Source organism: Ictidomys tridecemlineatus, assembly GCF_052094955.1.
Source record: "Ictidomys tridecemlineatus isolate mIctTri1 chromosome 12 unlocalized genomic scaffold, mIctTri1.hap1 SUPER_12_unloc_5, whole genome shotgun sequence".
In the NCBI taxonomy this organism is placed as follows: domain Eukaryota; kingdom Metazoa; phylum Chordata; class Mammalia; order Rodentia; family Sciuridae; genus Ictidomys; species Ictidomys tridecemlineatus.
The window spans coordinates 8,302-20,593 of NW_027520963.1; the positions used below are offsets into that span (position 1 = coordinate 8,302).

A 12,292-nucleotide genomic window follows, 5' to 3' on the forward strand; every position below is an offset into this window, starting at 1 on the left:
AGGACGAGAGGGAGGTTGAGGCTGGATCCATTCATCATTCTTTTGGGAGAGGCTCCTTTTCCTCAGCACGAAGTTGGATTTTTTGTGAGGATTCTTGGCATAAAATACGTTGGCCTGCGCTGGAATCCTCAGCTCTGGGGAGAGAGGGGTGTACAAAAAGAAGGTGGCACTCAGGAGGTGCTCCCTAGGACACCCCAACATCTGAGAGCCTGTGCCAGAAAAGGCCAGAGCCACACACCTGAGAGCTCTCCAATTCAGCACCAATACCAAAAAGATAGCCTCCACAGTCCTCCCTGAGGAAGAACTAAGCAGAGCACTTCAACACACCTAATGTCTGTCCTACCAAAGGCTTTGGAATCCAGAACATCTCAGGTCCTCTTGCATCTGCCAAAGCACACCACTAGATTTCTGAAATCTCCCACAAAAGGCTCCTGTGCCGAAGATTCAGTCCCCACATGAGCCATCTTCACAGGTGGATTTGGAAGGAAGCATTGGATGGTGAGTGCTCTGATGTCAACATGAAATTCTCATTCAAGATGAATACACTACTGGTAGGTGGGAGGGACTGGAAGAAAGGTTGAGCATGGTTGGAGGAAGACCTAAACAGGGTTGCGCCCTGGGCAACAGTACCTTGTTCCTGTTGGCTCCACTGAATCCTCATTCTCCAAGTAGAGGTCCTCCTCCTCCTCTCCATCTTTCTCTCTCTCCCTCTCTGCCACCCTCGTTCTCTCTCTCCCAGTCTATGCCTATGTGGCAAGGGCTGAGGAGCTCTCCACTGCCACAGACTAGAGCTTTATGGACAGCCTCAGTGCACAACCAAAGAGAAAGCTATGAAACCCAGAGAAAAGGCCTAGGATTCCTCCTCTGAGTTATTTTCCTCAAGTATGGCCACAGTGAGGACAGGCTGACCAGCACGGATACCACATTAGAGCCATGCTTCTGTGTTGGTGGAGCCTGCCTCCATGTGAACCAGGCTTCTGAGAATGGAGGCCACATTCCAAATGCTGCCCTACTGAGAACAATGGTTCCAAAGACCAGCAAAGGGACTGCTTCCCTCCAACATGGTGTATGGCCCAGTGGTGCCATGACCCCAAGTGGGGGAATACAACAGCCTGCTTCTCATTCCTCTGAACACCTCTTTCCTGTCACCCTCCTCTAACCTAGAGCCTGTTATCCATCCCTTCTGGGTTGGATGTGGGGATCTCTGCTATGAATTTCTTAGGCTACCAAGGCCCCACACAGACTTCCTCTTTCATAGGCTCTACTAACCTAACAGAAGGTTAAGATAGGAGACAAGTGATCCTAGAACTCATTGGGATGGTGGTCTTCAGTGTACATAGGCTCGGATAATGGATGCTGTGGTGTTTGGCTCACAAAAACCAACCAACCAACCAACAAAAAAGCACTGGCATTATTATCAGATGAGCTCTGTGGCTACGTGCTCAGGAAGCCCTCATCTGACTTTAGTTAGGGATCACAACCCGGCTATTGTGATCACTCCTTGGCAAGTGGACTCAGGTGCGGAAGACCATGGAATTTATGCAAAAACAAATGATTCAGGCTGTCTCCCAGGCTGTGTTTTCTTCCCAATTTCATCCTGTTACTGCTTGCTAGAATCCTGGCAATGCTCTGCCCAGGCAGTGGATTTCTGGTCACACAGAAGGCTTTCAATAGTACTGCTTCAGTCCACAAAATGCCAGTTCCATCGTTAGCCCATGCATTCCCACGTTTCTTTGAAACCACTCCTATCCCAGACCATGAAAGCATACTGCTCCTGGAAAGAGGCTTTCCTCCTCACTCCTCAATGATGTCAGCTTTGTATGCCTGTTTATGTCCTGGGCAGGTCACCTGGTGGGGAGCCGCAATATCCACTGGGGTACACTATTAGACCTCAAGAACTTCCACCAGCAGAAGTGCAGTTGTCTTTGTGCAAGAACCCAACACACCCTGTTGGAGTATTCTTGGGGGTAAGAGACTACTCTTTGGTGCTAAGAGTTGACCTGAGTCCACATCCTGACCCTTGCTCTCTGCCATCTGATTGTCTCACTTACTCTGACGGTGAGAGATGATTTGGCCCAGCTCATAATCCTCCGGTTTCTCCTGAGTAAGCAAGTGTAGGTCGAGGGCGCTGCGGATGATGACAGGAGCCCTATCCTGGCAGGTCACCTGGAGCAGCATGGGAGACAGGCCTTCAGGAAATGGGCCTTGAAGTGACTACTCAAGGGCAGTGGGCAGGGTCATTCTGGAGGCACCTCCACTCTAAATACAAGGGCATCATCCATGACCCTACTACCTGAGGGTGACCTCCTGCGCATCGTGTAGGCTCTTCCCATAGGCTACTAGCCCAATCCTTGTACATAGGACTTCCTGGGCTTGCCATTGCTCTTTGTGGAGCTGCACTCCTCTCGAAGTGAAAGGACTCAACTACTTGCATACAGATGCAATCTCATCCCACAAGTTGGGAGGAATGGGACAATAGCCTCCAAGATCCCAGGTCTGCCCGAGGATGCAGGCGGCATTGGGAATGGCCTAGGCACAAAACCTAGAGGCTTTGGTCTGGATTGCCAGGGCCAAAAACAGACCCAGGAACATGACCACACACAGGAGGGCTGAAACATAGCCACAAGAGCTCCTGGCCTCCAGAGGCTCAGTGCTGGCTGGGATGTAGGAGGGCACCTCATCCGGCAAGCGTGGTCATTGGGTTACCTGGACATTTAGTGTGCTTGCTCCACATCCATATCAACTCTGCAGAGAGACTCTCAGCTCCTTGTTCAAGGAACATGCAGAACCTCACACTGCTGTCCTCCTCCATAGATGTCAGCATCCCATACAAGGGAACCTGCAACCTAGGTCCTATCCTATTCTCATCTGTCACCCATACCTGCCCCTGCCCTTCTGGACTGCATGCTGCCACCTGACACACAGACTCCCTCAGATATGGCAGTGGACAAGCTGCTGCTCTCCCTCATCTCAGCTCCAGCCCTTCACACTGACCTCTCCCTTCTTGATTCCCCTCTATCCTCCTGATCATCCAGAAGCTCCAAATTCAAGAGGGCATGAGTAGTCCATGGTATTGGACCAGTGTCTGTTCCCCACCCAGGTGTAAGCACCAGGGGACACCCCTGCTCCCAGGCTTACCAAAACAGTCTTGGCCATCTTTGGACTTTGTGTTTCTAAGTGGACACGAATTAAGCAGGTGTCTCCCACCTGCTTGTGGGAAAGCGGCCTGGAGGACTTGCAGGTTGATTCTGAGAACTGTGGGGGATGGAACATCAGCAAACCCAGAAACAGAAAGCCACCCCAGCCTGTCAGTTGGCTCTATGGGCTTCTAGCACATATGTCCAGGTGCTCAGGCTTCTTATTTCCCCAGGTGGGAGTGGAATGGCAGCACAAGTACAGCTTGAATAAGGTAGGTGTTTACCTCCTTTCCCTTGACCTGGGGGCGTTTCCTCACGATGAAATATTTTATTTCCGGATTCATGGACAGACACACCAGTGAGTGGTCAGAGACCTTGATTTCTGCAGAGCGAAGTGGAGAGAATTGTTAGGTGGCACTCAAGGATTATACCACAAAACACCCACAACCCCTGAGAGTCTCTGCCAGGCCCACCACACTTTGGTATTTTGGGGACAAGGCCCACTTTCTCTTGGCTGTGAGTTATCCTGAGCCCACTGTGGATCATGTCTCCCCACTGTCTGATTGTCCTACTTACTCTCATCCTCAGACATCATACTCAGCAGCTCAAAGTTGTCCACATCCTCGTGCTGCAACAAATTTTGGTCCAAGGCCCTGCGGATGAGGCTTGTCACCGTCTCCTTACAGGTCACCTGGATCAGGGTGGGACAAATGTCATCAGAGAATGGCTTTTAGAGGAGCTACCCAGAAGACTGTGGTCAAACATTCAGGAGAAAAAGAGGCAGATGCACTGAAAATTTTGGTCCTGACTGCCACTACACAAAACAGACTCAGATACAAGAGTGTGCACTTGAGTGCTTCATGACAGCTTTGAGAGGCCCTGGCCTCTGGAAGCTTGGTGCGGGTCTGGTTGTAATGATGTACTGGACTCAGCACTGGCAGTCACTGAACATGTCTCCTCTGCAGCTGGACACCTGCAGCATTAGTGTGTCTACTGCACATCCATAGAAATTCTGCCCAGAACCCCTTTAGCTCCATATTTACATACATGCAAAGGCTAACATTCCGAAGCTTTGGCATGACCCCCCAGGTGATCCCGACCCCAAATTCCTACACCTAGTCATGCTAAGGAGGTTCTCTTCCCTGCCACCAGGAACACATCCCCTCCTACACATGTGACAAATCACTGCCACCTCCTCTGCTCCAACCTCACTCATTGAGAATACCAAGTTCTAGGCACTGCAGCCTACACCCTAGACATATCTCTGCCTTCATCTGTCCACAGCACTTCCGTCTGCACTTCTGGCCTGCAAATGCAAAACCCACAATACACAGGCCCACTCACCACTGGAGCTGGGCATGCTGAGGCTCTCCCTCCTCAGGTCAGGCCCTTAAGACAGACCTCTCTCTTCTTTATTTCCCACCATAGCCCCAGAATTGGCTGTGTCTCCTGCCTTCCGCTGTGTGGACACCCAGAGGCAGCCCTGCTGTCGGGCTTACCAGGATGCACTTTGTCTCCCTCAGGCTCTGTCCCTCTAGGAGGACGTGAACAAAGTGGCTGTCTTCCACCTGCTCGCTGGAATGAAGCAGTGAGGAGCTGCTACTGGTGACTTTTCTCATGCAGCACTCATTGCTTTGGGTGGCCTGGGGCAATGATCCTGCAGCCACTGTAGAGCTGCTGCTCACAGCTGCTGGGGTCCTGGATGCCACTGCCACAGAAGGCTCCAAGAACTGTGGGGGATGACAACATCAGCAAAGCCCAGCAACTGCACCCCACCCAGCCTGGCAGTTGGTTCTGTGGGCATTCTACAACATCCATCCAGAACCTGAGGTTCTTGTCCCCTTGGAGGATGTGGAGTGGCACCAGGAATAAAGACTGAAGAAGGTGGCTGTTTACCTCATTTGACTTGACCGTCAACGACTTGCTGGCAGCTGTTTCCCGAAGAATAAAGTTATAATCCACTCCTCCATCCAGGTCGTAATATACTTTCCCATCAGCAGGGATCCTAAGCACTGGAGAGGCAGGGGCAGAGGCGTGGTAGGTGACAATCAAGTAATATACTACCCAACATCCCCCACAACTGAGAACCTCTGCCAGCTCAGGTCTCACACACAGACCTGAGAGCCCCCGAATCCAGCTACTGTTCCACCAAAGACTCCCCACTGATTCCTCCCTGAGGACCCTCTATGCACAGGAGGTCCACTACAGGAACGCCTTTCAAGGAAATAGCCCCTTGTACCCCAGACCCTCTTAGTTCATGTTGGACCCACCAAAGACAAACAGCTAGACTTTGTATCTGGATTGGTCCCCAAAGACTCATGTGTTCAAGGTTTTCTCCCCACTGCACCAATGATCACAGGTGGGTTTGGGGAAAAGCACTTGATGGTGGGTGCCTCCACCTTGCCAGTGGATTCATCCACTCATACAAAGCTACACTAATTTGAGGGTGTGGTTTGCAGGTGTGTTGAGCGTGGGTGGAGGATGTCCACAGCAGGGCTGTGCCATCCAGAGCAATATATTTCTCTTGAGTTCCCCACTTCTGCATTTCCTCCTCATGAGTATAATTCTCATTCACATTTTTAATCAATTTATTGTTATACTTCTTGTTTGGCTTGTGTTTCTCCTTCTTGTTCTTGTTCTTCTTCATCTTCTCCTCATGCTTCTTCTAATAGTCATCTTGACCTTCTTATTCATGGTCTCTTCCTTCAACTTATTTTCATTTTTCTATTCCTCCTTCTCCTCCTCCTCGTCCTCCTCCTCGTCCTCCTCCTCATCCTCCTCTTCCTCCCCCTCCTCCTCCTCCTCCTCCTCCTTCTTCTTTCCTCCCTCCCTCCCCCCTCTCTCTCTCCAAGAAGGGTTTACAAGCTGTGAAGGGTTCTATTCTACCACACACTTCTCTCTAGAAATGGCCTCTGGTCCTAAGTGGACTCAGTTTGCAAGGAATAGAAAGATTGGAAGCCAGAAATGATTGTTCATTGAACTGCTTTTCTCATGTACTCGTCTAGGTCAGGAAAGGCTGCCAAAGTAGGCATCCTGTGGTTGTCTGTCTTCTTTAACACAAGACAAAGAAGCCTGTGTTCTTGGCCCCTTGTGGATAATAGCTTTGCAATGCCTCCTCAGGCCAAGGAAAGAACACATGATAGGCAGGTCCACAGCCCCTGGAGAACATGAAGAACCTGCAGATTTATGCCCCATCATTACACTTTGTTTTGTGCACAAGTCCCACCATACTCTTCCTGGGCATTGGGTCAATGCACACTGTGTTTTGGCTCCCAGTTATCCTGAGCCCACTGTGACTCACTGCTCCCTACCCTCTGATGGTTCCACTTACTCTGATGGTTCGAGACAATTTGCAGAAGTTCGTAGTTTTCTGGATCCTCCTGCTGGAGCAAGTGTGCATCTAAGGCCCTGCGGATGATGACTTGAGTGCTGTCCTGGCAGGTCACCTGAGCAGGATTGGAGAAGGCTCATCAGAGAGGGAATTTGGGAGTAGCTACCCAGAGGACAGTGCTCAAGGACAATCAGAGACAAGAGAGCTCTCAACACAAGGGCACCATCTTGTTACCCTGCTACCTGAGGCCTTCATGTGATCATGTGGGGTCTTCCTATGAGCCTCTAGTCCAATCTTGGTACAAGAGTTTGCTTCAACCTGCTATGCCCTACAGGGACAAGGGAATAAGGACCAAAAGGCTTTGTACAGACACACTCTACTCCCATCAAGATTGGAGGAATGGTCCAGTGGACTTCCATATCCCTGCTCTGGTCTGGGATGCAGCTGCATTTTTGTGTGGACCAGGCACAAACCCTAGGTGTTTTGGTCCTGACAGCCAGGGCACAACACACACTAGGACTCTTTAATGATAGGCATGGAAGCTGCTGGGCTCGAGAGTGTCAGTGCTTGCTGGGGTGTCAGGAGGTTTGGACCCAGCAGGTGCCGTGGTTCAACATGGCTCCCCTGGAGGTGGACACCAGAGTCTCATGATGGATACTCCACACCCAGGAAAATTCTGCAGAGAGAGCCGCTAAATCTCTATTCACATACATGCAAACTAGGACACTAATGGGCCCCTCCAAGGCCCCCAGTTGTCTGTGACCCACACCTATCCACCCTAATCATTCTACAATAGCTCCCTTCCCTTCAACCAGCAACATATCCCCTCCCACACACAAGAAAATGACTGCCAACTCCTGTGCTTCAACCTCCACGGTTCAATATACTCCTCCTCAATACCAAGGTCAGTAGAGGATGGCCTGTACCCTCGATATTTCTCTGACCTCCTCTGAACCCAGCACTCACTCCTGCACTTCTGACCTGCACACCCCAAAACACGCAGGCCCACTCGCACCCAGACCTGGCATGCTGCTGCTCTCCCGCCTCCCTCTTCCTCATTTTATGCTCTCCTTCCTGACCTTCCAGAAGCTCTAGTTCAAAAAGACAGGCCTAGTCCAAGGTGTTTGCTGTGGACTCGGTCTTCCCCACTGTGGGCTCCCAGGAGACTCCCCTGCTCGAAGACTCACCAGGATGCTCCTATACTGTGTTGTCATTTCATTTTCCAGGTAGACGTGAATGAGGCACCTGCCTCTCACCCGCCTGTTGTACTGGGGCCGTGGGGAGTACCGAGTGGAGACCCCTGATGTCCTGGACTCCGGCTCTGCCCCTTCCCTGGGAGAAGGCTCTGGCTCTGGGGTTGGCTGAGGAGCCGATACAGGAACTGAGGTTGTAGCTAGAGGAGAAAAGATGCCAACATGACTGCCTTGCCCTGACCTTCCCACAGACAGAGAATACCCCTGCTGCCAGGAAGAACTCAGGCCCTTAGCCCACACAGGACCTCTTTGCAGACTGGGGTCACTTCCTGAATGGACAAAGGCTTATCCTAATTTCCAGCCCAACACCAGGCATACAGACTCCCTGCAGTGGGACAAGAGTCGGACCTCTCCTCATATACCCTTAGGTACTCACCCCGGTCCGCCTGGCTCTCAGGCGCTGCCTGGCTTGATATGCCATCTTCAGTTGTGGCCAGGAGGTGGTATGTTTGATGCTCCAGGTACAAACCAACCATCAAGAGCCCCATATATGGCAGCAGCTGCTGCAGACTCAGAGAGCCTGGAGGCTGATGGGAAGCCTCGGTGTAGAAGTTAATCCAGGTCCCCAGGAAGGAAGGTGAGGCACTGTGGGGAGGCAGGTGTGGAGTCAGCAAAACCCTGGCCTTGCCTTCGCCATGGCCTCCAGAGAAAACCTCTGACCCTACACTTCTGAACTGTCCCTGGTTCTGAACACACCAGTCCACCTCAGACCAGACACAGTGGCTGTACAGGCAGGGACAGGACAGGCAAAGAACCTTCAACGAAGGAGCGTTAGATCCATGATATGACCAGCTCTCCCCTCCTCTGGGCAGGGCTGACACTCTTCTTCCTCTTGGCTACGTGCTCTCCAACCTGGAATGCACCTTCCAGGAGTGTCTGTCCTCCTGCCCACTCTTCTCAGGGCTCAAGAGACACCTCCTCCCCTGGCATGGGCTGCAATGCTACCTCATTCTCTGTGAGCTCTCCCTGAGTCCCCCTGAGTAGCGGTGGACCTCTCTTTTCCCATGAGTGCAGACCACATCTCTGTGGCCCTGGGGGAGAACAGGGAGGTGTGGTGTGGGGGGATCCATTGTCCCAGGGGCTTCCCCAGTAGACCATGACTATCTACAACTCCCCGCCTTACCCCTCCTACTGTTGAAGCTCCACACCTTACACTGCAGGCAGAACACAGAATTGGGGAGAGCAGTCTTTCCTCAGCCATCCCAAGTCAAATCACCTTGCAGGTCCCTATTCTAGAAACAGGAGCCCACCCTCTTGACCCCAAGCCCATTCTATGTTGAAGTTGGTCCAGGGGTCCACCATAGTCACTGAAGAGGACAACGTGCAGTTATGCCTCATGGAGTCAGGGATGCAGTCACATGTAGGATATGTACTCATGGCACCTGCGGTTTTAGGCAGACCCCCATGAAAAGGGACACAATGGCGGTCATTTGCACTCCATTTTTCACTGAATTATGAAATGTGACTGGAAACGTGTTTTCACACAGTGGGTGCTTTCTCCATGTTCATCAGTGAATGAGCCCAAACTGCTGATTCCCACATCTCTCTGGATATGGGAGCTGCCATGTCCAAAGCCCCTGTCCAGCTATGTCCCAGCTAGGACGCTCTGTCCCACTATGTATACTAACATGTCTTTATTAACCCAAAAGTGCTTTTCCCAAAGCCCGAGTTTTGAGACGCCTCTGGCACAGATCTACGTTCTTCAAGAAGCCAATATCACACCAGAAAGACCACCTGGCCTCGCTGAGTCCACCTGGGAATGAGCTCAGTGCACACCATTGACCTGTGGTGCCAGGTGTGTGGGGACTGCTCCACAGACCTCTGTGGATCAGCTGGAGTCAGGATGGTTTCTCTGCCTAAGAGGGAAAGTTCACTCCCCTTGCAAGGCTGTGGCAGGCACCTCCAGGACTCGTCCCATTCGGGGCTGAAATTCCACTATGAGTGTGGTCCTCTATCTCATTAGGTATCACAAACCTTTGGGTCCCGGAGAGGTACATGGCAGCCCCAAGACCCAGGCATGAGGGGGCTACACACTTGGGCTTGGTGGTCTGGTGCTTACCTTGGGAACAAGAGATCCAGCACCTGCTGGGTGGGGATGGAATCCCAGGAGATTAACCCCATGTTGCTGCTGAAATGTAGGTTCCTCCCACAAATGACAGGCAGGAGCTCATTCCTAAGCTGGTCCTGCCTGTAAGGTTCAAGGCTCTGTACCCTGAAGGGCTCCTCCGTGTTCTCATCATTTTCACCCTGGGTTGGGACCAAGAATGGTGGGTTCAAAATGGAAATGGTGACAAACATAAAAATGATTTGTGCCAATACACTAGAGTCAAAGCACAATGGGACAGTTCCCATCAGTACAAACACACACACCACACACACACACACACACACACACACACACACACACACACAGTCAGAATAGGAGTCCTGGGCCATTCATCAGGGATCAGACTAGATGGCCTGCTGGGCTCACCTGCCCTGTGCTACTCACTGTTACTCTTGACCCCCTCTGCGACAATTGCCAGAGGATCTGGCGTCTAAGTTGAAGCCTCATCCAGTGCATCCACAAAAGGGCTAGTTGGCCCCCCTGAGATTCCTGGGAGCCTGAGGCTCGGCATTGTTTGCAAGGACAGGGGAACATCCTTCTCACTCCAGTTTCTCCAACCAAATGAGCTCGGTCAGTTAAGTGGGTGCCTGGATACCAGGGTTCCATGTTCTGTTTGATCCATTGTCAAGGCAATGATGTCATTTCCTGTGCCCATACCTGAGCCTCTTTTCACATAAGATCACTTTCAAAAGCCCTATGGGCTGCTGATTTCTCCTCCATGCCTACCCATCTCAGGTGTGCATGTGTTCACCAACAAGTACCCAAATACCCCCACCAGCATCTGCCCTGCTTGGTGCCTCTAGAGTTCCAGCTTGGAGCCTTCAAAAATGCATTCACAACCAGTCCTTCCCTCTCAGCAGCCTTTGGACCCTGGTCCCATCATTGTGCAACTCATGGTGTGCCCAGTCTTTTCTGGAAAGTAGGGTAGCATCTAATCAGGGATTGGTGTCTCTGATTCATACATAGCATATGGTTTCTATGAAATCCAGTGAGGAAGCAGGAGTAACGAAGCTGATTGCACAGATGACCTCAGGGAATACTGACAGGCCAAATGAAAAAATATGTTCCAGCTAACCATTGGTATTTGGGCTTCTCAGCCCAGTCCTGTTTTTAAAAAAGGTGCAGATGGGCAGTGTTCATTAAAAAAATGTCTACCATTTAAAAGTGGGTAATTTAAATGGCATCTAGTTACACATCTGCTAGAATGGTCTGGCAACATATGAATTTCATTCTAACAACAACAACAAAACATAGAAAAAAACATAGACATAAAGATAAAACCTTGTCTTCACCAGGATGCCTAGAAATAGGTTTTATTTGGCTCATGCAAATATCTTTCAATAGAACTTCTAATTTCTGAATGAACTCATTCAATTTTATAATGTCTGAAACCCTTTGTGAGCATGGGAAGCACTGCTGACAAGACACCAGAGGGCCAGAGCACTTGTGCCCCCTACAGGGGTGTCTCTTGGCTATCACCAAAGACCGTTCCCCTCCCGGGGCAGCTGAGAGCAAGCTGGGCCTTGGAGCAAGGATTAGTGTTTAGGTATAGACTATGCAAGCAAAGGACAATGTCTTTAATAAAACTAAAATTAAAAAGTCACATTGAAAAATTTTTAAAAAGAAGAAGAAAATAAGGTCAAGTAGAGGAACGGGCAGAGGCATCCAGAGGAAGCCCATTTTCACAGGAGAAAATCCCCCAGTGAAAAGCATCAGAATAGATACCAAGAAAAATACCAACAAAAACAGTGTGCTCCCACTATGTATCTACTCCACATGCAAAAGTTAGAAAGCTAGATAATACAATCCTGGCCACAGGTAGAGCTATTCAGAAGAGCCACCTGGCAGTGCTTAGTCAAAGAAGTAAACATGCACACTTTGATCTAGAAATGCCACCTGTGTGTAAACCAGGTGGTGCTTAAGCAGTTTCACAAGGGGACATGCACAGGGAAATTTATCCTCAAGTTCCTTATAGAGTTGTCTGTGCTTACAGAAGGTTGAGGGCTGTCAGGGTGCCCACAATTGGGAAAGTGAAATGCTTAAAAGGTAATGGATGCCAACCTGGATATATTAATAGAAATCAATGAAAAACAATAGATTTACATGACAGTAAAATCCCTGAGTTCAAGTTCTTGCTAGCCTACCTACCAACAATCATGCTTGGTTAAGACACTGACATACTTCAAGGCAAAAAAGGAGAAAATATAATGTCATTATTACTTTTCTTAAAAGCAAATAAGGAAATGGTAATATTTACCCAGCCATGACCTGTTATGCATAATATGTGAGATTATTGTGGACATGTTGGTAAATGATGATCTACTCAGATACGTTCCGTGACTCACCAAATGCAAAGGTCCATGAAGAATTACCGTCTCCACACATGAATTCATCGTCAAAAGCCTTGAGACAACAGGGGCTTCACAAAATGGCTTCTTGGCCAACTTGATGAGTGCGTCCTCGG

The 12,292-nt window shown here is 50.1% G+C and overlaps 1 long non-coding RNA gene across 1 annotated transcript; it reads right to left on the reverse strand.

Moving 5' to 3' along the window:
- Nucleotides 1-8,103: 8,103 nt before the first annotated feature.
- Nucleotides 8,104-12,292, reverse strand: LOC144372343 (uncharacterized). Its single transcript, XR_013432360.1, has 3 exons — nucleotides 12,174-12,292; nucleotides 9,781-9,968; nucleotides 8,104-8,306 (listed from the first exon to the last, which is right to left on the reverse strand). It is a non-coding gene; the product is annotated as an uncharacterized LOC144372343 (long non-coding RNA).